General features: G+C 39.1%; 1 protein-coding gene across 2 annotated transcripts in view; it reads right to left on the reverse strand.

Annotated features, from left to right (window-relative positions):
• The window catches only part of CAMK4 (calcium/calmodulin dependent protein kinase IV), a 228,562-nt gene that overhangs the window by 48,289 nt on the left and 153,912 nt on the right, over positions 1-26,361 (reverse strand). The window lies entirely within an intron of this gene.

Here is a 26,361-nt window from a genome sequence, read left to right on the forward strand (position 1 = left end):
AGAGAACATTACAATTCCTGGAAAACATGATTTTAAAAAGTGATTCCAACAGTAAATTTCATTTCAGTTTGGTGGAACTCAGTGATACTTAGTTTTTTAAAAATGCACATATCCAATAACTTTTAAGATCCAAAATAATTCTCTCCTGGATTTCAAGAAAGCCCAAATTTACTTTGCCTCTGTGTTTCTTATTCTTTCCTCTGATGGTCTCTATGGTTTCTACTTTTACCCTTGGTCTATTTCACTCTGGTCTAAATAGTTTGAAGTAAATTCACAAGTCAATTAAGAAGATTATATGGTCCCAATAAAGTAGGTGCTTAATCCTATATAGGACACGAACATACATACACATGTCTTTCCCTGCCTCATTAAGTGTTATGAATGCGAGAGTATGTCCACTGAACCAGGAAGAGTAGTCCACTCAGTAGATCTTAATAAAGATTGGTTCTTCCCTCTCTCCTCTCTCTTCCCATATATTGAGCTTGTGGGGTCTCTGAGATTTTTGGACTTCCTGTGGAGGTGAATAGCTCCTTTCTTCCTCCTCCTCCAGCAGCTATGGTGGCTGCTCAAACACAGTAGGGAGAACACATGTGCTGACCTAGATGGATTTGAAACTGCACCTTCAGTCTCCAACTTCTGCTTAGTATTTCTTTCCCTGAACATAGACAATGATAGAAGATGGACTTGTAGGGGTGGGGGGACTATTTTGGAAGTTTTAGAGTTCCTGGATTCTTTAGTTAGAGTTGACTGGCAGCTGGATGAATTTTCTGCAACTACACCCTTCTCAAAGAAGATGACCACTGCCAGGAAGATGAGCCCAAATCATGACCCAGCTTGCCAAAAGACCTAGATGTTAAGGGAGCTATTTAGGTGGAGCAGAGCTGTGGTGTAAGGTGAAATGGCTGTTCAACAGTTCCATTAAGTGTTTCATGTCTTATTGTTTTTACATAGCAACCACCCAGGGAAGGGAAGTTTGTATTTACGTATCATGTTTTGAAATCTTTCCAGTGAAAAATGGGAAAAAAATTTTATAGCATTTCTCTCATAAAGATCTCATCTCTCAAATATATAGAGAACTGAGTCAAATTTATGGGAATATGAGTCATTCCCCAATTGATAAATGGTCAAAGGGTATGAACAAGCAGTTTTCAGAAGAAAAATCAAAGTCATGTGAAAAAAATAATCTAAATCAAAATATGGAAGAGAAATTAAAATTAAAACAGCTCTGAGGTACCACTCCACATCTATCAGTTTGGCTAATATGACAGAAAAGGAAAATGACAGATATTAGAGAGGCTGTGTAAAAATTGAGACACTAATGTACTGTTGGTGAAGTTGTGAACTGATCCAACCATTCTGGAGAGCAATTTCAAACTATGCCCAAAGGGCTATAAAACTGTGCATACTTAGAGAATGTTATGAAATGCAAAATGGATAATTTTGATTATATTAAAATGAAAAGTTTTTGTACAAACAAAGCCAATGCAACCAAGATTAGGAGGGAAACAGAACACTGGGAAAGAATTTTTATAACCAGTGTCTCTGATAAGGGCCTCATTTCTAAAATATATAGAGAACTAAGTCAAATTTATAAGAATACAAGTCACTCCCCAACTGATGAATGGTCAAAGGATATGAACAGGCAGTTTTCAGATGAAGAAACTAAAGCTATCTATAGTCATATGAAAAATGCTCTAAATCACTAGTGATTAGAGAAATGCAAATCTAAACAACTCTGATGTACCACAACACACCTATCAGATTGGCTAACATGAAAAAAACAGGAAATTGATAAATGTTGGAGAAGATGTGGGAAAATTGGAACATTAAGGCATTGTTGGTGGAGTTGTGAACTGATCCAACCATTCTGGAGAACAATTTGGAACTATGCCCAAAGGGCTATAAAAATGTGCATACCGTTTGACCTAGCAATACCACTTCTAAGGCTATATCTCAAAGAGATCATAAAAATGGGAAAAAGACCCACATGTACATAAATATTTATAGTAGCTGTTTCTATGGTGGCAAAGAATTGGAAACTGAGAGGATGCCCATCAATTGGGGAATGGCTGAACAAGTGTGGTATATGAATGTAATGGAATACTGTTGTGCTACAAGAAAAGATGAGCAAGCAGACTTCAGAAAAACCTGGAAAGAGTGGTATGCACTGATGCTGAGTGAAGTGAGAGAACCCGGAGAACATTGTACACAGCCATGTTCTGCAATGACTAACTTTAACAGAAAATGTTATCCACGTCCAGAGAAAGAATTATGGAGTTTGAATGTAGATTGAAGCATACTATTTGCTATTTTTTTCTTCTGTTTTGTTTTGTTTCTTCTTTCTTATGGTTCCTCCTATTGGTTCTAATTCTTCTTTACAACATGACAATGTGAAAATATGTTTAATAAGAATGTATATATAGAACCTATGTGAGATTTCATGCTGTCTTGGGGAGGAAGGTGGAGAGGGAAGGGTAGGAAATTAAAAACTCAAAAGCTTATGGAACTGAATGCTGAAAACTAAAAATAAATAAATTAGTTAAAAAAAACTGTGCATACCCAGCAATACCACTACTAACTAGGTCTATATCTCAAAGAGATTGCTTGCCTTTTCAACAGGTAGGGGAGGGATGGGAGGAAAGGAGAGAATTTGGAACTCAAATTTTTAAAAATGACTGCTAAACATAAATAAAAAGATTTTTTTTTTAAAGAAAGAAGGCTATTTCCATAACCTATCTGGGAAACAATGGGCATTGCCTCTGATGATGTCAATGGGAATAAAGATAAAGGAACAAATGTGAGAGACAATGTAGAAACAAGTTCATCGGTAATTGGCAAGTGATTGACCACAGGGGCAAGGGAGAAGAAGACTCAAAGATAAGATTTCAAGACTGGGTGATTGGAAGGATATTGTTGCCATGAATTGAAAGAAAGTACTCTGGAAATCAAACAAGTTTGGGGAGGGAAATGATAAGTTTGGTTTGGGACATGGTGAATTTGTTATGTTATCATTTTATGCATTTTCTTTGCCTGTTTCAAAACTTTCCTGACTTTTGGACTGCTAAGTTCTTGTCTCACATGTTGCGCATGATACCTCAGTTCACTAACAGGTTTAAGCCTATGATCTACCTCAGTCACCAGTGTGGACCACTTACAATTTCTCTTAAGGACTTACCGTCACTCAGGTACTCCTCCCCAATTCTGACTCAACGAGCAACCTTTGGAATCATATCAGTAGTTTTAGAATATGAAAATATTTTTTATGTTCAGTATAAATAGAAAATATACTTTCTACTAGAGAAAGAGGAGTTACTCTATACTATATTTATTGTATTATACAGTGACAAGACTTAAAGTAGTTACAATTTCTTTAATTTGTTAAGGGACGGTGACTTGTATCCCTTTTTCAGGGTAGCTAGGTGGCAAAGTGAGAGAGATAACTGGGTCTGGAGCCAGGAAGACTCATCTCTCTGAGTTCAAATCTGGCTTCACTTTCTAGCTGTGTACATGTAGAATATATGTGTAAGTCAGTTAACCCTATTTGTCTAAATTTATTCATCTGTGAAATGAACTGGAGAAGGAAATGGCAAGCCACTCTTCGCCAAAAAAAACCAAAAACCAAAAACAACCAAATGGGGTCATGAAGAGTTGGACATGATTGAAACAACTGAACAACAATCCCTCTTTCATACTAAAGACTTTTAAATACTTGATAATAGCTCCATCTAGTGTCTTCTCCAAGCTAAAAAATTCCCATTATTCATAACTCTGTATTCCTATCTCTTAAAGTGATTACCTTTGTTAGATAAGAACACATTGCTTATTTTAAGGGGCTCTCTCAGCGAGGGAAAGTGGAGGAATATATTGGAAAATAAAAGTTACAGGAAAAAGTGTCAATAAAAAGTAAAGATGATAATAATTAGAGCTATCCCAAAGTGGAACAGTCACCCTCAGGAATTAGCACACTTTTCCTCATCAGAGGCTGTCAAGCAAAAAACAACAAATATTTGCATTGTAGTGGATATTCTTTTAGGATATGAGTTGGATTAGATGGCTGATGAAGTCCTTTACAATTTTGAAATTCTGTAATTCTATATCTTTTTTCTTTCTTAAAGATTTATAAGTATTTCAGGCAGAAACAGAAAGCACAATTTGAGGTCAAGATTCCAGGAAACTACTATTTCTTGTGTGTGTGTGTGTGTGTAATAAGCTCTTAATGAACAAGCAATGTTATAAAGAACTTTTTTATGATCCTTCACAGAGAAAACAAAATTCCATATGCAGGTAGCCATTTAGTTGGCCCTCTTTGCATTAATATTCTTCCCATGTTAATAGTTTATCAACAGAACTGATGAAGCACCTACATAGCAGCTACTCTGATGTTCAGTAGTAAGAGCTGATATCTACATAACATTTTCTCTAATTTTTGGCTCCTAATAAATGTTTATCAAGTTGAAATGAGTAGAATTGAATTCCTTTTGAGTATCACAACAATTTTGTTAAGTAGGGATTATGAATATTATTATCCCCATACAACAAATAAACTCAGAGAACTTCAGAGAGGTTATTAAGTGACTTGCCCAGGGTCTCATACCTAGTAAGTGTTGGAAACAAGATTTGAACCCAAGTCTCTTCTGATTCCAAGTGCAAGACTATGATAACATCAGAACCTGACACATCTCCCATCAGTATTTCTGCCATAATGTTCTGGTAATAAGCAAGAATTTGTTTAAATTGAGAGAACTTTCAAACTCATTTCTCTGGAATTACAGAATCAGAACTGCACAGAACACTGGAGACTATTGAGTTCATTCCCATTCCATAATTTTACAGACAAGGTAACTGAGGTAAGAAAGATTTTTTTTAGGATTACCTTGGCTTCCTTTAAGTCCCAAATAAAATCCTACCTTCTATAGGAAGACTTTCCTAGCCCCTCTTAATTCCAGGGCCTTCTTGCTGTTAATTATTTCCTACTTATCCTGTATATACCTTGATTTATTATATACATATATATACATATATATATTATACACATACATATATATATTATATGTGTGTGTATGTGTGTGTGTATACACACACACACACACGTATTTCTTGCATGTTGTATCCCTCATTAGATTGCAAGCTCCTTTAGGGCAGGGACAGTCTTTTGTCTCTTTTTGTATCCCAAGAGCTCAGCACAATTCCTAGTACATAGTACATGGTTTATAAATTTTATTGGTTGATTAATAAATATCTCAAACAGAATTTGAACATAGGTCTTTATGACTTTACTTCACTATTCACTAAGCCACCCCACCTCTCAGCTAAGCTTCCATGATGAGGATAACAGTCATCAATGCCAACTTACCCCATGACTCTCTATGATTTTCTGTTCAGATTTGCTCAAGTTGGGCAACTAGTGAGAAAACAGCACATACTGGAGGGGCAGAGCCAAGATGGTGGAGTAAAAGCAATGATTTGCTTGAGCTCTCCCCTAAACCCCTCCAAATACCTGTAAAAATGACTCTAAACACATTCTAGAACCCACAAAAAGACAGAGTGAAACAAATTTCCAGCCCAAGACAACATGGATGTTGATAGGAAAGGTCTGTTGTGCCAGGCTGGGAGAGGAGAGCAGTTCAGCATGGGCCATGTAGGCAAAGACAGGGCCAGAACAAACCCCAGAACAGGCCTCAGGTTACTGAATCACGGGAAACTGTTTTTCAGACTTCTCAACCCACAAATGCCAAAGACAACTTAGAAGGTCAATGGGAACGGTCTGTCAGACCTGGATGAGAGAGGACCGTGGTCCAGCCCTGGCTCTAGCACAGCCTCAGGATAGCAGCCACAGTGGCAGTGGTTGCTTCTGGAGCTCTTGGCCCACAGATGGTGGGGTGATTGAGTGGCTGATCAGAGGGGGATTGCAGGGATCTCTTTGCTGGCACTGAAGCAGGATTCTCTTGCTTTGCCCATGCTTGGATATGAGCCACAGTTCTGGGTGGCAATCTTGGGGCAAAGAGGAGCACTGGTATGGTGGAGCTTGTAATGGTAGTGGAGGGGGAATCCTCCTCACAGTTCCAAGGCAGAAAACAGTGCTTGTGGTCATTCATAGACCAGAGCACAGGCCAGGAAAGGAGTGTTTAACACCTCACCTTTGATCATACTACCTTGGAAGAACTGGAAATTTACAGGTCCCTAGAAGTATCTCTGAAAACAGCTACACAACCCCCCCCCCACCAAGCTTAGTACAGTACATTCTCCACACTGGAAGCAGACCCCTACTTTAACAAAGAGTTTAAAACTCAAGTAATTGGCTGGGATCATGAACAAACAGAAGTAAAAATCTCAGACTATAGAATCTTACTTTGGTGACAAAGAAGATCAAAAATGTAACCAGAAGACAACAAAGTCAAAGCTTCTACATCCAAAGCCTCTAAGAAAAATATGACTTTGTCTCAGGCCATGGAAGAGCTCAAAAATGATTTTGAAAATCAAGTAAGAGAAGTAGAGAAAAAACTGGGAAGAGAAATGAGAGTGATACAAGAAAATCATGAAAAACAAGTCAACAGCTTGCTAAAGGAGACCCCCCAAAATATACTGGAGAAAATAACATCTTAAAAAATAGACTAACCCAAATGGGAAAAGAGGTCCAAAAGTTCACTGAAGAAAATAATTCCTTAGAAATTAGAATGGAGCAAATGGAAGCTAATGATTTTATGAGAAATCAAGAAATTAGAAAACAAAATCAAACAGATGAAAAAATAGAAGACAATATGAAATATCTCATTAGAAAAACAACTGAGGGGGGCAGCTAGGTGGCACAGTGGATAGAGCACCGGCCCTGAAGTCAGGAGGACCTGAGTTCAAATCTGGCCTCAGACCAAACACTTGACACTTACTAGTTGTGTGACCCTGGATAAGTCACTTAACCCCAATTGCCTAAAAAGAAAAAAGAAAAGAAAAGAAAAGAAAAACAACTGACCTGGAAGATAGATCCAGGAGAGATAATTTAAAAATTATTGGACTGTCTGAAAGCCGTGATCAAAAAAGAGCCTAGACATCATCTTTCAAGAAATGATCAAGGAAAACTGCCTTGATATTCTAGAACCAGAGGGGAAAATAGAAATGGAAAGAATCCACCAATCCCTCCTGAAAGATATCCCCAAAGGAAAACTCCTAGGAATATTGCAGCCAAATTCCAGAGTTCCCAGGTCAAGGAGAAAATTTCACAAGTAGCCAGAAAGAAACAATTCAAGTATTGTGAAAACACAATCAGGATAACACAAGATTTAGCAGCTTCTATATTAAGTGACTGGAGGGCTTAGAATATGATATTCCAGTGGGCAAAGGAAATAGGATTATAGACAAGAATCAACTACCCAGCAAAACTGAGTATAATGAGGGGAAAAGATGGTCATTCAGTGACATAGAGGACTTTCAAGCATTCTTGATGAAAAGACGAGAGCTGAATAGAAATTTTGACTTTCAAATACAAGACTCAAGAGAAGTATGAAAAGGTTAACAGGGAAGACAAATCATAAGGGACTTATTAAAGTTGAACTGTTTACAATCCTACATGGAAAGATGATATTTGTAACTCATGAGACTTTTGTCAGTATTAGGGTAGTTGGAGGGAATATATGTGTATACACACACATACACACACACACATACATATATATACATACATATACATATGTACATACAGAGGAGACAGAGTGAGTTGAATATGAAGGGATGATATCTAAAAAATAAAATTAAGGGATGAGAGAGGATTATACTGGGAGAAGGAGAAATGGAGAGGTAAAATGGGGTAAATTATCTCACATAAAAGAGGCAAGAAAAAGCTTTTACAGTGGAGGGGAAGAGGGGGGAGGTGAGAAGGAATGAGTGAACCTTACTCTCATCAGATTTGGCTTAAGGAGGGAATAACATATATACTCAATTGGATATGGAAATCCATCTTACCCTACAGAAAAATAGAGGGAAAGGGGATAAGAGGGGTGGATGACAGAAGGGAAGGCAGATTGTTGGTGGAGCTAAGCAGAAGCACACACTTTTGAGGCAGGACAGGGTCAAAGGAGAGAATAGAATAAACAAGGGGTGGGATAGTATGGAGGGAAATATAGTTAGTCTTTCACAATATGACTATTATAGAAGTATTTTGCATGATTATGCATGTATAACCTATATCAAATTGCTTGCTTTCTCAATGGGGGGGGAGGAAGGGAGAGAATTTGGAACTCAAAGTTTTAAAAATGAATGTTAAAAATGTTTTTTACATGCAATGGGGAAACAAGATTTAAGGCAAAGAGGTATAGAAATCTATCCTGCCCTATAGGAAAATAGAAGGGGGAGGGGATAAGGGGGGGAGGGGTGATAGAAGGGAGGGTAGATTGGGGAATGGGGTATTTAGAATGCACACCATCTTGGAGTGGGAGGAGGGAAGAGATGGGGAGAAAATTTGTAACTCAATCTTGTGGAAGTGAAAGTTGAAAACTAAAAATTAATTAATTAACAAAAAAAAGAAGAGAAATTAACACACATTGGAAGTGTGGAATGATTCCTAATGTCCTAGTATCTCTGCTTTGGATCACTCATCCTATCTGGCTCTATCATGACTACCAGTTCTTTCACAAAGGAAATTCTTGTGTGAACCATCCTTTATATTATCCTATGCTATCCATTCATATTAAATGTGTAGGGGAGAAAAGGCTTTTTGGATTTTGGAATCCAGATTTTATGGAAATGGAAAGATCCTAGAGGGTGGAATCAAGATGGTGGATTAGAGTTAGCAACCCATCTGAACTCTCTCAAGATCCTCCTCCAAACAACTTTAAAATAATGCCTGAAATCAAATTTTGAGGCAGCAGAATCAGCAAAAAGTCAGGGTGAGACACCTTTCCAGCCTAAGAAAACTTAGGAGATGGGTAGGAGAGGCTTGTGACACCAGAGTGGAGGTGGGTCAGAGGGTATTCCATAGTAGCAACAATGACAGTGGTAGCAGCAGTTTTGGTAGATCTCAGCTCAGAAATGGTAAGGGGGTTAGACAATTTTTAGTTTCCTAATTAATTTTTAATCTATTCCTATTCAGCTTTCTTCAGAAGTCTATGATATCTAACTCTTCTAGAATTTTATTCACCTCCTTAACTTCTTTCTTGTTTATTTTTTTATTAGATTTATCTAGTTGTGAAAGGAAAAAGTTGAGGTTGCCCACTAGTATAGTTTTACCATCTATTTCCTCCTACAATTCATTTAGCTTCCCCTTTAGAAATGTGAATGTTATACTATTTGGTGCACATATATTTAGTATTTATATTATTTCATTGTCTATGGTACCTTTCAGCAAGATATAGTTTCCTTCTTTATCTGTTTTAATTAGATCTATTTTTGCTTTTGCTTTATCTGAAATCATGAGTGCTCCCCCCCCCTTTTTTTTACTTCAGCAGAAACATAATAGATTCTGATTCAACCCCTTACTTTTACTCTGTGTGTGTCTCTATGCTTCAAATGTGTTTCTTGTAAACAGCATATTATAGGATTCTGTTTTTTTTAATCCATACTGCTATCTGCTTTCATTTTATGGGTTTAAGGGTTGACTTCAGCCCATTCACATTTATAGTTATGATTACTAATTGTGTATTTCCCTCCATCCCATTTTCCCCCTATTTATCCTTCTCTTTCTCACCTTTCACCTTGTCTCTCTTCACAAGTATTTTACTTCTGACTACCCATCTTTCCCCTTCACTTATCCTCATCCCTTCCTACTTGTCTATAGGATAAGATAGATTTCTATACCCCAAATGAGTGTGTATGTTATTCCCTCTTTGAGCCAATTCTGATGAGAGTAAGGTTAAAGCATTTCCTGCCACACTCTTCTCACATTTCCCTCTACTGCAATGGCTCTTTCAAGCCTCTTTTATGTGAAATATTTTACACCATTCTTTGTTAATTTGGATCATTCCATCATAGTCAACTTACACCTGCACCCTCTGTCTGTGTATATTTCTTCTAATTGCCCTAATAGTGATAAAGTTTTTAAGAATTACTAGTATCATTTTCCCATGCAGTAATATAAACAGTTCAACCTTATTTGACTTTTTAGGTTTTTCCTTTCCTCTTTACTTTTTTATACTTCTCTTGGGTATTGCATTTGCAGGTCAAATTTTCTGTTCAGCTCTGTTCTTTTCATTAGGAATGCCTGAAATCTTCTATTTCATTAAATATCTATTTTCTCCCTGAAGGCTAATACTCAGTATTCACTGGGTAGGTGATTCTTGGTTGTAATCCTAGCTCCTTCTTCTTTTAGAACATCATATTCCAAGCCCTCCAATGCTATAATATAGAAGCCAATAAGTCCTATGTAATCCTAATTGTGGTTCTATGATATTTGAAATTTCTCTTTTTGGATGTTTGCGATATTTTCTCCTTGACCTGGTAACTCTGAAATTTGGCTCTAATATTCCTATGAGTTTTCATTTGTGGATCTCTTTTAGGAGGTGATCAATGTATTCTTTAAACTTCTAATTTATCCTCTGGTTCTAGGATGTCACAGCAGTTTTCCTTGGTAATTTCTTGAAACATTATGCCCAGGCTCTTTTTTTGATCATGGCTTTCAGGTAGTCCAATAATTCTTAAATGATCTCTCTTCAATCTATTTTCCAGGTCAGTTGTTTTTCCAATGAGAAATTTCACATTTTCTTTTTTTTATTTCATTCTTTTGGTTTCATTTTATCATTTGTTGATGTCTCATGGAGCTTCCACTTGCCCAATTCTAATTTTTTTAAGGAATTATTTTCTGCAGTGAGCTCTTTCACCTTCTTTTCCATTTGGTCAATTCTACTTTTTGAGAAGTTGTTTTCTTCAGTGAATTTTTGTCTTCTTTTTACATTTTTTATGCTTCCTTTACCAAACTGTTGACTCTTTTCTTTCATGATTCTCTTACATTACTCTCATTTCTTTTCCCAACTTTTCTTCTACCTTTCTTACCATTCAAGAAGGAGTTGGGGAAGCCTGTCTTCTCAGTCAGATAAGTTTGGTCTAAATCAGCTAAGGATTCAGCTAATGATTTGTTTTGGCCTAAATTTGGTACCTAAATTTGGCCTAAATTTAATTGTTAATTAAAGGATTTAAGGCTAGCCATATATAAACATCAAAGCCAGATAGAATTTTGCTTCAGCTGGGCTGCCTTGTCTAAGGGCATATGCCCAGCAACCCCCAGAAGCACCTTCTTTCTGCCTTGTCTTGCCAGTATCTCTTCCTGCTTCCCTACCTTTCCCAAGTTCTTTATCTCCTCCTGTTCATTTGCAATCCCTTTCAGCTACTTCTTCCTCTGTTGCTATAGTCTTGCATTCCCCACCAGATCCTCCTTCACCCCTTCCTCTTCCTTCACCACCTCTTGTTCTGCTCTTTATTCTGTACAACCATCTTATTCTCCTTCTAAATCAAATGATAACTTAGTTCCTTCTAAAACTGAGGAACAACCTACTGGTATGTTCCCTCTCCAAGAAAGGTTAGTTATGACACCATGGGACACATAGTTATTCATAAGTACCATCAGCCTTTCAGTCCCTTTGATCTCTCCATCTGGAGAAAGGATGCCCTCAAATTTGCTGAAGATCCTTGGGCTGTTATTTCCCAATTTAAGGCTATTTTAGAGATTACAACTCCCTTGGGGAAATGTTGCCAACCTTGTGGAGATTGACTTTCCCCAGAGAAAGAACTGCCATCATAGAGGTGACAAATAGAATCCCTTTTATTGGAGGGGACCCTCGAGACCCTGTAGGTCTTCCCAAATGGCCACTACAAATCTCTTTTGGAAATACTAATTTTCAGACTCATTGTACAAGATTGTTGCAGGCTAGGAGTATCTTAAATGTGGGCATGGAGGCTTGTGCTACCAGATCTGAAAACTGGAGTAAATTCCAAGAGAGTACGGGAGGAGAAAGACACCCCTAACCATTTCTATAATAGATTGTGTAAAAATGCTGAATGATATGCAAGATTAGACCCACTTAACCCATGAGATGTATACATCATTAGCACATATTTACTTAATCAATCACTGCCAGAAATATGAAAACATTTCCATAAAAGATGGAGGGCATGAATGGCATGGATGGCATGAAATGCCTGGAGGCCAACTTAAGAGCATTGTCCTATACATTTATGAAGGAATGGACAAGGAAGAAAAGGACAAGTAAAAGAGGAAACCCAAAGAACAAGCCATCCTAACTCCTGTATTGGCTGTTTCAGAGGCCACTATGTGGGCTGTTTCAGAGGCCATATGAAAAAATTTGCAAAACACGTGAATGATTGTAGAAAGAAGGGCCACATTGTCCGTAATGGTAGAAAGAAACAATGGGACCTCAGAAAGAGAAGGAAGAGTTACCTTAAAGATTTCCATGCTAACTTTGCTGCATTAAGGTGTGGGGAAGGGAGAGGGGCTGTGGATTCCAGAGAAGATAATTTTATTTTTCTTGAATCTGATGTCCTGGCCCCAGTTATTCTGATCCATTCATCTCTCTGAAATGGAGAACCCCATGTCACCCTTAAAATTCATGACATACTTTATAACTTACTGGAGAGTGAGGCTTCTAATTCAGTTATAATGAGTAAACCTGATTCCAACTGGGTCTTTAAATGTTGTTGGGATCTCAGGAAAACCTCAGAATGTTCCTAGATTGTCCCACTGCATGGTATTTGTTGGCCCCCTGCCTGTTGAACACTTTCCTCCTCATGCCCAAATCCCCTATACATCTATTGGTGAGAGATCTCCTATGCAAACTTATAACTACTATTTCCTGTTCTCCAGGTGGTACTCTGTCCTTACAGATACCCAAGGACTCTCTCTCCTTATTTACCATCCTCATTCAGAACAATCCAGAGAAAGTCAGGGATGCATTTAGCATCCCTTCTGGTATCCCAGACACCCTATGGGCCTCTACATCTTCAGAGTGGGACTCCTGAAATCTGTCAGCCCTATTACCATCAGAGTCAGGGGAAGCCTTCCACCATCTATTTCTCAGTACCCTTTACCAGGGGGCTATTGAGGGCATTTCATCCATCATTGACTCTTTAAAGGATCAAAATATTTATGTGCCTTGAAAATCATCTTGCAATACATCCTCCCTGTTAAGAAGCCTAAACCAGATGTCAAGCCTGATTATTGCTTTGTAAAGATTTACATGCTATCAAAGCTTATGTTAACCCCAGGTATCCAGGGGTGCCCAATCCTGCTACTATCATTTTCTCAATTCCTTGTTATTTTATGGTGATAGATCTTTGCTCAGTATTTTTTACAATTCCCATTCACTCAGATGCCCAATATCTATTTGCCTTCACCTGGAAAAACACATAAGGGACACAGGCTTGTTTATCATAAGAGTATTAGAGAGTCCCATTTTATTCTCTTAAATTTTACAACAGGACTTAGCTTCTATCATTTTCAAGTGCTTCTCTCTGATCTAATATGTTGACAACCTCCTGCTAGCATGCCCAGCGCTGAAATGGTTGTCATCCTCTGTTGCAGCTTCACTAGAGGGGTCATAAAGTCTCTAAGTCAAAAATCCAGTGATGACTTCCACAGGTGGAATATTTGGGAATTATTTTGGCTGCTGGGACTCATTCTCTTTCTGAAAAGCATTCAGGCCACCAGCAGCTCAGTGCATCCACCACTGAGTGGCAGCTGTGTACTATTCTTGGAACACTCAGGTACTGCCCTCAATAGATTCCTTCATTTGGCCAGATAACTAAACCTCTTGTCTCTCTGACTAAAGACTCTGTCCAGAACTTTTGTGGCTTTCTTATCAGCACCTTTACATCAGCACCTGCACTGGGACTCCCAGTTTACAGTAAGTCCGTCTCTTTTTTTTTGTACATGAACAAAGAGGAATGGCTTCTGGTGTCCTTACCCAAACATCTGACCCACTCCATACCCAGTAGCTTATTATTCTGCTAAGCCTGATTCTGGGGGCAGCTGGAGTACCGCCCTGTATCCAGGCTGTGGCTGCCACCACCCTTGTGAAAGCTTGTGATTTCTTTTTGGTTGCCTCCGTGAGGTTGAGACCCTCTTACTTCATTACTGTGAACTCAAGTCTTTCTTGTAAAATCCTGACTTTGTTTTGTTTATGAGAGATGGTGCTTACTACACTGGCGCCACTGGTGTTTCTGATTGTGACACTGTCTGGGCTGCTTCAGTGCCCTCTTGTCTCAGCGCCTAGGCTGCTGAGTTTATGGCCCTTCCCCAGGCATGTCAGCTAGCCAAAATCACAATCTATACTGACTCACATTATGCATCTGGTGCCTTCCATAACGTTGGAATACTTTGGCTACAGAGAGATGTTTTTGACATCTGCCAGTCAAGTCATTGCTATTGTGAATTTTATCAAAGATCTCTTGTCTGCTCTGAAACTTGCAGCTGCCCTGCCTGCTGTCCATTGTTCTGCCCACACTAGTGGAACTGACCCTGTGTCAAGTGCGAACAACCGTGCTGACACAGCTACCAAGCTTGCTGACATTGAAGGCTCTGCACATGTTTTTAATCTCTCTCCTTTTTATGATGATAGTCTCTCTTTCCAACAAGGAGGGGTTGTTACTAGCCCCACCTGTCACCTTACTAATGAGCATACCCATCTACAATTAAGGGAGATCTGTTACCAAGCCTGGCCAGATGCAAGTGGGTGCCAGAAAGTCTGTTTATCTCTGTTCCACTAACAAGCCCTGCAGGCTACAGATGGGCTCTATAAATCAATCAGCATTCCTTAACAACAAGGAGGGGTTGTTACCAGCCCCATGTTCCCAATTTCCAACCAATCATGTTGTGCCCCACATCTATGATACTACTATTCATATTGTTTTCTTTAGGCTTTTTAGCTCATCATAACTCATTTTACGCCTATGAAGTCCTGTTTGGTTTTTTTTGTTCCGTGCTTCCCAGAAAAAACTATAAAATATCTAGCTCACCTCACCTCATGGTCTTAGCTTTTCTGAGGAAGCTAAAGATGCTATTTATTGGTAACTTCATGCTTTATTAGATCATACTTGAAGTTTTGTGCCTCGGTTTACCTTAATTTCGACTGCAAAAATGGCTAACACAGCTGCTATTCTTGACACCCATATACTTTACAGAATCACTAATACTTTATTACCAGATAAAACAATCTAGATAATTTCCTTCATAATTGTTACTGCCCTCATTTCTATCCAAAAAAGAAGAGAAGTCCCCAAAGTGTCATTACTATAAGCAAATACAATTGGTGTATATTATACAATTGTACAGCTCTATTGTACAACTTATACAATTGATCTACAATACAGAAAATGACATGGTGTGACACTTCAGATTTGACATATCATAATTATGAGCATGAACCAAATACAGAACTGAATACTGTATAGATCCTCCTTCCTGTTTTCTTTCTATTAACTTTTCTGAATCCAACTTTAGCTGCCTTTAGTCCTTCCACAAATGAACTGTGGTGCAGTAACAATATAGGAGTTATACCTATAAAGCTACTGCTTTTTTCTCCTCCCCTTTTCCTAAAAATGAATAAGCTAAAAAGCATACCTGTAATCTTTATTTATTTGACACAGATCTCATTTTGAGTTTTACTGCATTTCACCGCATAATGATCACCATTGCACCTAGCTTTTTCAGTCCAAAAATTGTTTTATAACATTTCATCATGTAATCATCACACGGTATGATTCTATTTGTCCTGCTTCTTCACAGGTAAACAGAGCAGCAATGTATTCACCAGTGATATACGGATACACATTTATCTCTCGAGCATTGCAAGCTGCAGGCCTAGAATTCTCAGCACAGGGGAATTGTCAGTATATTTCTGAAAGCTGACTTGCATGGTCTGTTTAGAGTGCTGCAGTACTAACAGTATTGTCACTCAACCCAATGAAGAGCCATAGGCACAAGGAAAACTTGTAGGCAGGCAAAGCTGCCACAAGTAAGTCACATGATATGGTAAGACTCACATCTTCCCAATTTTAACATGTATTTCTATGCATCCTAATCTTGCACCAAAGACACTTTAGTATCAAATAATTTTTAAGTAATACTGGTACATTTTTTAAAGTTTCACATAATGGTTGCACCCTACTTTTTTGCAAAAAAAAATTTGGCATAAAATCTGCGACAATTATACAGTGAAATATAGTATTTATTTTTTGGTGATATTAGCATTATCTTTCTAGCTAGTAAAAAAAATAGCTTCTGAGGACTGAATTTAAAGTGTGGGAGAAAACATACTCACAAAGAAAAATGTACCTGAATAATATTTAAAGGTGACATTCAGAAAGTATAAAACTTTCTACCCTATGTTATGTTTTATGTAACTTTTAAAGTAGGTACCCCTAAAGAAAGCAAAACTGACCTTTCAGTTATGAAACTAGTTACAGGATTGATTATAGATTAAGAGTTAGAAGGGACACCCTCATTTTACAGAGGAGGAAAGTGAGGCCCAAAGAGGTTAAGTGACTTACTTAAGGTTACATAAGTGGGATTTGAACCCAGGCCCTCCAACTCCAAAGCCAACACCTTTCCCACTGTACCATAATTTATAATGATCACTTAATGACAAAGATATCTTTAGTGTATATATTACCAATAGCTATGTTGACTCTGTAGGACCCACCTCTGACACTTAACTCCAAGCAACTAAGACAGAGCAGAACAGATGCAGATCTGCAGTGGGAGAGTTTCTTCACATGCAGCTCCCTCTGCCAATGAAATCACAGGTTTGGGGCCAAATTCCAAATATTCTGAATGGTAATGTGAAGTAACTAATTTTTCTCTTTCTCTTTCTTCTCCTTATTCTCTCTCTCTCTCTCTCTCTCTCTCTCTCTCTCTCTCTCTCTCTCTCTCTCTCTCTCTCTCTCTCTCTCTCGCTCTCTCTCTCTCTCTCTCTCTCTCTCTCTCTCTCTCTCTCTCTCTCTCTCTCTCTCCTTCTCTCATCCCCCTTGCTTAGCCAAAGAGCCCTCTTCAGTAAGAGCAATGACAGCCCAGAACTGCCAGAAATGTCTCCTCTTTGACTCCCTCAGGGCCTTACCTCTGAGGTTTGTCACTTGTCATTGAGACTCGACCTTTACCTATGATGACCACTCCAAATATACTTTCCAGACTCCAGTTGGATTTTGTGAGTGAGTAGGGATAATAAAGTTATTGAAGCATTCTGCGTCTTGAGGCAAATTCATTGTCTTTCTGGCATTGTCGTATGTGGTTGAGCTATTTAAATCTCAGACCTAAGATCTGAAGCCTTTTCTGAGGTCTTCTTAAATCTCTGAAATTCTTCCATCATCAGGCTTTGTGCATGTGAATCACCTAAGATGATGTGGGAGATGGCAGAGACCTGCTTCTGGAAGAAGACATTCTGCATACCCTGACCAGTAGGAGTAGCTTCCTTCCATTGGCTCTGTAGCTGGAAATGGCTGCATCTTTAAAACTACCAGACTGTCCCTAACCTCTAGACTCTCTGGTCTCACTCCATCTTGTCAGCTGGGTCCAGAGGGTGAAGATCCTGTTCATCCACTGAATGGGTATAATGAATTCATCTGGCGAGAAGGGTTACCTCCTCCCTGCCCTCCTTTAGGTTCTTTGGCCCTGTTAAATAAGCTTGGGGTTTGTTTGTTTGTTTTGTTTTGTTTTTGGCCTTTTTGGGTCTATATAAAATCTCCAGCTCCAGGAGTTCAAGCCACAGAAACCTTGGACCAGCCCAGCAGGGAAGCCTGGAGAAGTCTGGGTCCTGGGACAAAAGCCCAGAGGTGACTTAGACTTAGAACTTGGTGGACCATGCTACATGAGAACTGAGTTAAGATGTGAACCTAATTCTCCTCCTCTTCCCAGAGCCTGAAGTGGTTTAACAGTGGGATTATTCTGTCTAAAATTTTGGAGAGGGGTGTTTTTTGTATGTTCGTTCTTGCTATACTTTAAAGTAAATATTCTTTTGTAAAAGCCAACCTGTTAAGTGGTAAAATGGAACTAGGGTGAAGGGGACCCCTAAAAATTCAAAGAACACAATGAATTGGGGCTTGATTAAATGGTAAAGGGACTGGATACCCCCAGCTCCCTTAAGGGTCCAAGAGAACCTTGAAGGAGGAATAATATGTAACATACCTGATTCTCAGACAGTAGGAGCTGGAGAAATCACTGTTATACTTCCCTTTAATGCTCTGATGCCTTTGTTTTTGACCCTTACAACTTTTAACCTTGTTAAGGTCTAAAAGGGATATAGTCTATGGGTAAGGAGCCTACAGCCTTGAGGCCACATGTGGCCTTCTGGGTCCTTGGGTTTGGCTTTTTAACTGAGTCCAAGCTTTACAGAACAAATCCTTTTATTAAGGGGATTTGTTCTGTGAAGTTTGGATTCAGTCAAGGGGCCACACTTGAGGGCTTAGAAGGCCACATTTGAGGACCTAGAAGGCCACAGGTTCCCCACCCCTGGGATATACCTTCACATAGTATTAAAAGGATGATAAATGAAGTGGTGACCCAAAGAGTTAGCATGACTTCATCAAAACTAGCTCAGAACAGATTAATTTTATTTCCTTTTTTGGCTATATTGACAGATAAAGGGAATTCTGTAATTAGCTAGATATTTGTGATATATTTGACCGTCATGAAATAGCATTACTTGTAAGAAAAAATAGATGTGGGCAAATGATAGAGAAATGAGGTAGATTCAGAGCTAGTTCATTCATGAATGGTCCTATGTCAATGCAGAAATGGGTCTCCAGTAAAGTGAATGCTTAGCCTTGTGTTTTTTAACTTTATACTCAATGAATTGGGTATAGGATTAGATGAAATATATATTTACAGATTAGGCAAAGCTAGGAGTCATAGCTGATGACAAAGTTAGGTTCCAAGAATAGTTTAATAGGCTAGAACATGGGGATGACTCTAATGAGTTGAAGAATAAATGTAAAATTATAATGGCATACAGAACTGAAAGGGACCTTAGAGTTCATTTAGGACAATTCTCTAATTTTATAAATGAAGAAACTGAGACTTAGAAAAGTAAAGTATCAAAATCACGAAAGCAGGTCCTATTATTCCAAGTTCATTGTTTTGTTTTGTTTTTTCCAATAAGTCATTTCAAAAAATCAACTTCAGAGGTACAAGATTGGGGGCGTATTGTTAGACAACTGTCTGTCTCAAAAAGATATGGGAGGCAAGCCCAAAATGAATCAACATCTAAGTGGATGTGATGCCATTTGGTGCATACATTTTTAGTATTGATATTCATTGTCAGCATATGTTTCAGTTTCCCTATTTATCTCTTTTAGTCAAACATTTTTTGTTCTTGCCTTGTCTATGATCAAGATTTCCATGTCTATATTTTTTGTTTTAAATACTTCATCTGAAACTTAATAGACTTCATTTTAACTGTGTGAATATGTTTCAGGATATGTTTCCTGTAAAAAATAACAACAACATATTGGATTCTGTTTTCTAATCTATTCCACTATCCTCTTCCCTTTTATGGGTGTGTTCATCCCACTCACTTTCACAATTATAATAATTATATAATTCCCTCCAACCTATTCTCTTATACTTTTCTTCTCTTTGTTTCCAACCCCTCTTTATAAAGAAGGTAGCAAGCACCAATGCTCACCTGCCCCTCTTCTCTTTCTGTTACTCACAGCCCAATTACAGATTCTCACCTTTTCTTTTTCCCCTTTAAACCCTGCTTCACAATCAATGTACCCTCTGTAGTTAGAATTTGTTTGGCTTATGACTAATCTCCCTCCTGAATTTATCACCTTTCTAATTTCTCCCCTCCTGTCTCTGTCTCCCCCTTTTCTTCTGTTTCCCTATTGAGTGAATGTATTTCTACAGCAAACTTTGTGTGTATTCTTCTTTTCTTTGACCGCTTCAGATAAAAGTGAGGTTAAGGTGTCAGCCACTCCTACCATACCTTTTTCTTTGTTGATAGTCTTCTACTTACATATGAAATTTATTTGAGATAATTTCCCCCATTTTTCCTTTTCCTTCCCCCTCACAATATATTTCTTTCCCAATTTCCTTTCTTCTTTTAAGATCATCAAAACATAATAAAACCACTCCTAGGCCATCTATCTCATTTAATTCCTTCTATGATTCCTGATGCTATTAGCATTCTGAGGAGACACTAGTATCATCTCTCCCTATTAGAAGGTAAATACCACATGCTTGTTTAGTCCCTTGTGACTGCTTACTCCTATTTACCTTCTTATGATTCTCCTGACTCCAATGTTTGTATTTCAAAGTTTCTATTCAGTTCTGCTCTTGCAATGAGGAATGCTTGGAAGTCCTCTTTTCATTAAAGATCCATATATTTCAATGTAGGATTATACTCAGTTTTGCTGAGTAAAGATATTCTTGGTTGTAAAGCTCTATCTTTTCCCCTAAGGAGCATCATGTTATAATCTCTCCATTCCTTCATACAAGTGGCTACTACATTTTGCATGATCCTGACTGTGATTCCTCAGTATATAAATTCTTTATTTCTGGCTGTTTGCAGTATTTTTATTTTGACCTGAAAGCTCTAGATGTTGGTTATGACTTGTCTTTGAGTTTCCATTCTGTAGTTTCTTTCAGGATGTTATCAGAGGATTCTTTCTATTTTTATTTTGTCCTCTAGTCCTAAGATATCTAGGCAGTTTTGTTTCTTTTCTTGGGTCATGATTTTCAGGTAACCCAGTGATTCTTAAACTATCTCTCTTTGATCCATTTTCCAAGTCAGTTATTTTTCAGACTCTCCAGGTTCCAAGAGACAGAACTGTAGATTGCCCTTTGGCCTCAGTTTCCTGGCCTGGTTATTCAACAGAAGATTTAAGATTGGGTTAGGTTTAGCTTCCTTCTACTCTGCCTGTTGGCTAGTCTCCCAAGCTAATGCAATCTGGGCTGCATCAAAAGAGGTATGGTGTCTAACATTAGGGAAGTGATAGACTTGCTATATTCTGCTCTGATTTTACCACATATGGAGTATTATTTTTAGTTTTGGAAGCTACATTTTAAGAAGTACATTGATGCACTGGAGATGATGATGAAGAATGATGAAGAGCCTTGTGATCATACCATAAGATGACTAGAGATATTTAGTCTAGACAGGAGAAGACTGGGGAAATATGATGGCTTTCTTCAATCATTTGTAGAAATAAGGATCTATTTGACCCCAGACAGCAGAACAATGGGTTGAAATTTCAAAGCCACAAATTTAGATTTGATACTAGGGAAGTTCCTAATAATTTGAGCTTTCCAAAAGTAGAATGGACTGCCTTAGGAGGTAACTGGGGACCTTTTGGCCTTTTGATTTTTGGGGGTGGGGTATGGTGTGGAGGAGATTCTTTGTCATGTATCAGTGGGACTGACAGCTTTGGCAAACCCTTCCAACTGAGATTCTGAGGCCATAACTTAATAATATGCTTCTATAGTGCTAAGGGCAGTGAATTTTTATGTATAATTGTGTACTCTGTGGTCCCCAAACTGCCTACAAATAAAATCTTTCAGGGCTCCAGTTCCATTTTAATACTGGAAATATCATTGACAATGAAAATAACTAAAGAAATTATCTCTTTGGAAATTTAAAATTCTCACATTCATTTTCAAATATAAAGCCAGCTTTGTTTGACACGTTATCCTCAATTATCAAGGATAGAAGCACCCTTAAACATTCATGGAGATCTTATCATCCCTGCATTTATGCAGTGCCTCTCTAAAAGGACCAAATGTCCATTAGAATTATTTTTCCTATTTTTAGAACAAATAAAATGAGATTTCACCATCCCTGTATAGGAGAAGTGAACAAGGACATGTACTCCTGACACTGACTGCAGCTATTTAATCGTAAGGAGCCAAAGGACACAACTGCAGCAGCTAGTGTCCTTCAGTATCTCATTCTCACCTCTTAACAGAACCTAATCAGCATAATTAAAATTATGCCCAGATCATTTATTAACTGATTCTACTCTGTAATTGATCCTATTCCTCATTTTGTCAAGCCCCATTTTTCAATGTAACTTTTCCCAGTCCAAACTAAAGGTGTGGTTGAATAATGTGATCACTTCTAGCCCAAGGACATCTGCTTGCTAACCTTTTGCTGCTTTATTTATCTATAACCAAAGAACAAGCTTAGGCTCCAGCCCCTCCCCTAGGCACAGCTCTCCAGTTCTGCTCTCTCCTGGTAAAAATTAGGCATGGTTTCATCTCCCCAGGGGGACAGCTAACCAAGGTGATCCAGACTGTGGTGGTTCTGATTTTCTAGCCAAGATTACTAAGAGGCAGTTGAAATCTATAGAGCAATGAACATTCCTTAATTGTCAGAGAGGGGTGTGATCAGTCACATCTGAAGGCCAACCCACTGTCCCCATCTGCAGCTAATTATAAAGCTTCCCAACTACCTTGACCCCCTCTTTCTGAGCTCAATAAAAATGATCTTTTCCACCCTGCTGGGGTCCCCAGCTCTGCTGAGGTAGCCACTTTATTAACAGTTTTATGTATCATTGTTAATAAACTGTTTTCTTATTAGAAAACTTGACTTGGTGTCATTTTACTTGCCACAACCTAAGACTTGGCTACTGAAGGTGGAAGAAAAGTAACACCAGAACATGTCTTTCTCAGCGAATTGCCCCCATCATCAGCCAAGGGCCTTGAGACAAATGTAAGTTCTCTGAATAACCAAACCTGTGTTAACCCCACAATCTTGCCTGCTTGGGTGATTTCTGACTTGCCCCCACTCTACTGGTTTGGACTGATAGATTTTTTAAGGGCCATTGGGCTGAGAACAATTATAGAAAGACACTTAGGTTCACTGAGCTAGCAACCAATCAGGGTTCTGACCCAAAGGGTTCTTTCCCTTGGTCCCCTAAGTTCCTGGATCATCACCATTGGGAGGATTCACGGAAGAACCTCCACAGTGGACCTGGTAGAAGCAGTCACTCAGACCAGTAATCTCACTAGGTCCTGGACCTGTTACAGACCTCCCACCTTTGGAGGGAATTGCTAGCATGCCCCACAATGGGACGGCCTTGATCCATCCACAGACAACTAAGACAACCATTCAGTTTTCAGCTGTCAGTCCAAGGCCTTTGCCTGCTCTTGATCAAATCCAGTGGTACACCATCTCCCAGGTGGGCTCTCCCAGAGATGTGAACCATAACTGTTTGGATATGAGCTATGAAAATCATTAAATACAGGGGCATCTGGATCAACAAGACCCAACTCCAGGCCCCTTCTGGCACCTAGTACACCTTTGCCTTCTTACCTAATCTATACTCACACTCCAGTTTCATTCTTGGGAAATGTCACCTGTACCCTCATCACCATGGGCATTTTTCTCACCTTTTATAACTCCACTAACACCCTTTAATTTGCCCTTCAACTGCCAGGCCCTTGTCCAGGCACAAAAAGGGAGTGAGTCACATGCTATTTGGAATTGGAGTCTTCCTGGGAGCAGTCACCTGTGGAATGGCTGAAGAGGACATGCACAGATGCTTGAGAGATACATGGGAGGCAATCACTATATATTTGAAGGAATAGATTTTGGACACTGCCATAGGACTTAACACCCTAGCTGAAGGACAATGGACCCTCAGGGCCATGGTTATGGACCACTGCTTGGCCCTAGACTATCTGCTTGCGGACCTAGAGGGAGTTTGTATCTTCATGAATTCCTCCTGTTGTATATTGATGGACCCCTCCCATAAAGTCTGTAAACAAATGGACCAAATGAAGACATGGATCAGTGACCTTTTAACCCAGATTCATTCTATTTCCTCAGGGCCATTGAACCACCTGTTCTCCTGGTCCCTCCCCAGCAACTATAGAACATGGGCCCAGAGTGCTTTTGAGATTCTGATCTTTTTTATTTTGCATATGGTAAGAATTAAGATAGTGCAGGGCTTTCTGTGCCATAGGATCTTCTGATTATTAGATTGGAATAAATTAGGCAAAGATCCTCTCCTTCCTCCCCATGAAATGCTGCCTCTGTAAGGCCAACACACCAAAGAGGAATGCCTACAACTACCAACATTACTCCTGTACCCCTGCATTGCACCAGTCTTCTCGCATAAGGGAGTCCCTCTTGGGATGATGTAAGGTTCCCCTGTTGGCCCTTGCTTTCTGCAAGTGGGCTTACAGTACCATAGGCCCCCCATTGGAAGCATGGCTGCCAACAGGTTAAGTGCTTGCCTGGAACTTGGTTTATACTTAAAGGAAAGCCTGTGGGCCACCCAGAGAAGTCAGGGAAAACAAACATCTTAATGTGTTCAAGTGTTGAAAATACTATAATATGTAAAACAATGGGAATCAATTCAAGGCAAAGCTTTATTGGAAAGCAATAGGGAAAAGAGAGAAGGTGGAAAGAAAATGGGGACCTGATATACAACACACACACACACACACACACAAACACAAAAAAACCACACTAACATTAAGTATAATTCATGCAAGGATGGGGCTGCACTGGTGAGCACAGAGACATGGGTCCATTGGGATATAATTGGGAGTGGAAATATACTGCAAAATGCCCTTCTGAGGGTAGGATACTTATACTCTGATTTTGGTGGCCACCTGCAGCTAGCTGTTTTGTATGTCAAGATTCAAGGCACATAGGGAATTTGGGGGGAAACATAGGTGCAAGGAGAAAAACAAGCTAATTGTTGGAAAGATGTTATTTGGGGGCACATCACCACACCAACCTCAAAAATATTATTGCCAATTTTTTTATGAGTAGATTTCATAAGCTATAGCTTCCTTTAGGGGGAGATTGTCTTGGTGGTCTCAAAACCACCAGGCTTAATCTTATAACCCACTATGTCAGTGGTGTCAAATTCAAATGGAAAAGGAACTCTGCCAGATGTATATTGACTTAGAAAACCACACATTAACATATTTTTGTTGCATTGTATTTTTATTTTGTTAAACATTTCCCAATTAGATTTAATCTGCCAGCCTCACTCAATAGTTTTGCTAGTTCAATGCCCAGTTTGATACCTCTGCCCTAAGTCATCCATTCCAGTGATGAATATCTTTCTTTTTAAGACAGTTCTTCCCTTTTTCTAACTTGAATCTTATGTTGCAATTTAGGCCTCTTTTTTCTTGACTTGGTGGAGATACAAAATAGCTGCCCACCATCTTCTTGTCAATCATACCTCAGGATATTAAGATAAGATGCAGAGAAGGAATGCTCTTTGAATGTGTGTCTACATTCTTTGATGATTGATTGATTTCATGGCTCCTTTCCTAATAACACAGGCTTAATACCTACTGTAATTCTGTTCTCCAAATAGACTCTTCTTAGCTTTTGGTAAAGTTCCATTAGCACCTTAGCTGACTTCATTCTTTGTCCTTTATATTGCTACTCTTTGTTCTTGGATATGAGGTTTTGATTCCTAATTTTTTTCTTAACTAAATCCCTCAATGGATGCCACAGAGTTAACCAGGTAGTGTTAGCATGGCCCACAATGTTGAAAAAAAAAAACAACAACACATTTTCACTACAATCTGGGTACAAAGTTCTGTTTATAGAAAAAGAAGGAAATGAAACAATACAAAATGAAATATATCTGATACTAGTCTTGCTCTCTGTACATAAGAAATATTCTAGGAGAGCAGAGCCAAGACAGTAAAGTAAAACCAGTGACTTGCTTGAGCTCTCCCCCAAACCCCTCCAAATACCTGTAAAAAATGATTATAAACAAATCCTACAGCAGCAGAACCCACAAAAAGACAGAGTGAAACAAATTTCCAGCCCAAGACAACCTGGATGGTTGACTGGAAAGGTCTATTGTGCCAGGCTAGGAGAGAAACGAAGTTCAGCGTGGGCGTACAGGCAAAGACCTGGCCTCAGCAAACCTGGAGCAGGCCTCCAGGGACTGAATCACAGGCAACTATGGTGGTTTCCAGACTTCTCAACCCACAAATGCCAAAGACAACTTAGAAGGTTAGTAGAAAAGGTCTGTTGGACCTGGGCGAGAGAGAAACTTGGTTCCAGCCCTAGTCCCAGTGTGGCCCCAGGGGCGGAGGCTGCTTCCAGAGCTCTTGGCCCACAGACTGAGATGGAATTGAGTGACTGATCAGAGATGGATTGCAAGGATTTATTTGCTGGCGTTGAGGCAGGATTCTCTTGCTTCACCCATGCTTGGATATGAGTCACAGTTCTGGGTGGCGATCCTGGGGCAAGGAGAAGTGCTGGTGTGGTAGAGCTTGTAATGGTGGTGGAGAGGGAATCCCCCTCACCATTCCACAGCAGAAAAGAGTGCTTGTGGTCACTCATAGACCAGAGCACAGGCCAGGAAAAGAGTGAACACCTCGCCCTTGATCATACCATGTTAGAAGAACTGAAAGTTTACAGGTCTCCAGAAGTATCTCTAAAAAACAGCTAC

Source organism: Vombatus ursinus, unplaced genomic scaffold (assembly GCF_900497805.2).
Source record: "Vombatus ursinus unplaced genomic scaffold, bare-nosed wombat genome assembly UNPS02014792.1, whole genome shotgun sequence".
NCBI classification, from domain to species: Eukaryota; Metazoa; Chordata; class Mammalia; order Diprotodontia; family Vombatidae; genus Vombatus; species Vombatus ursinus.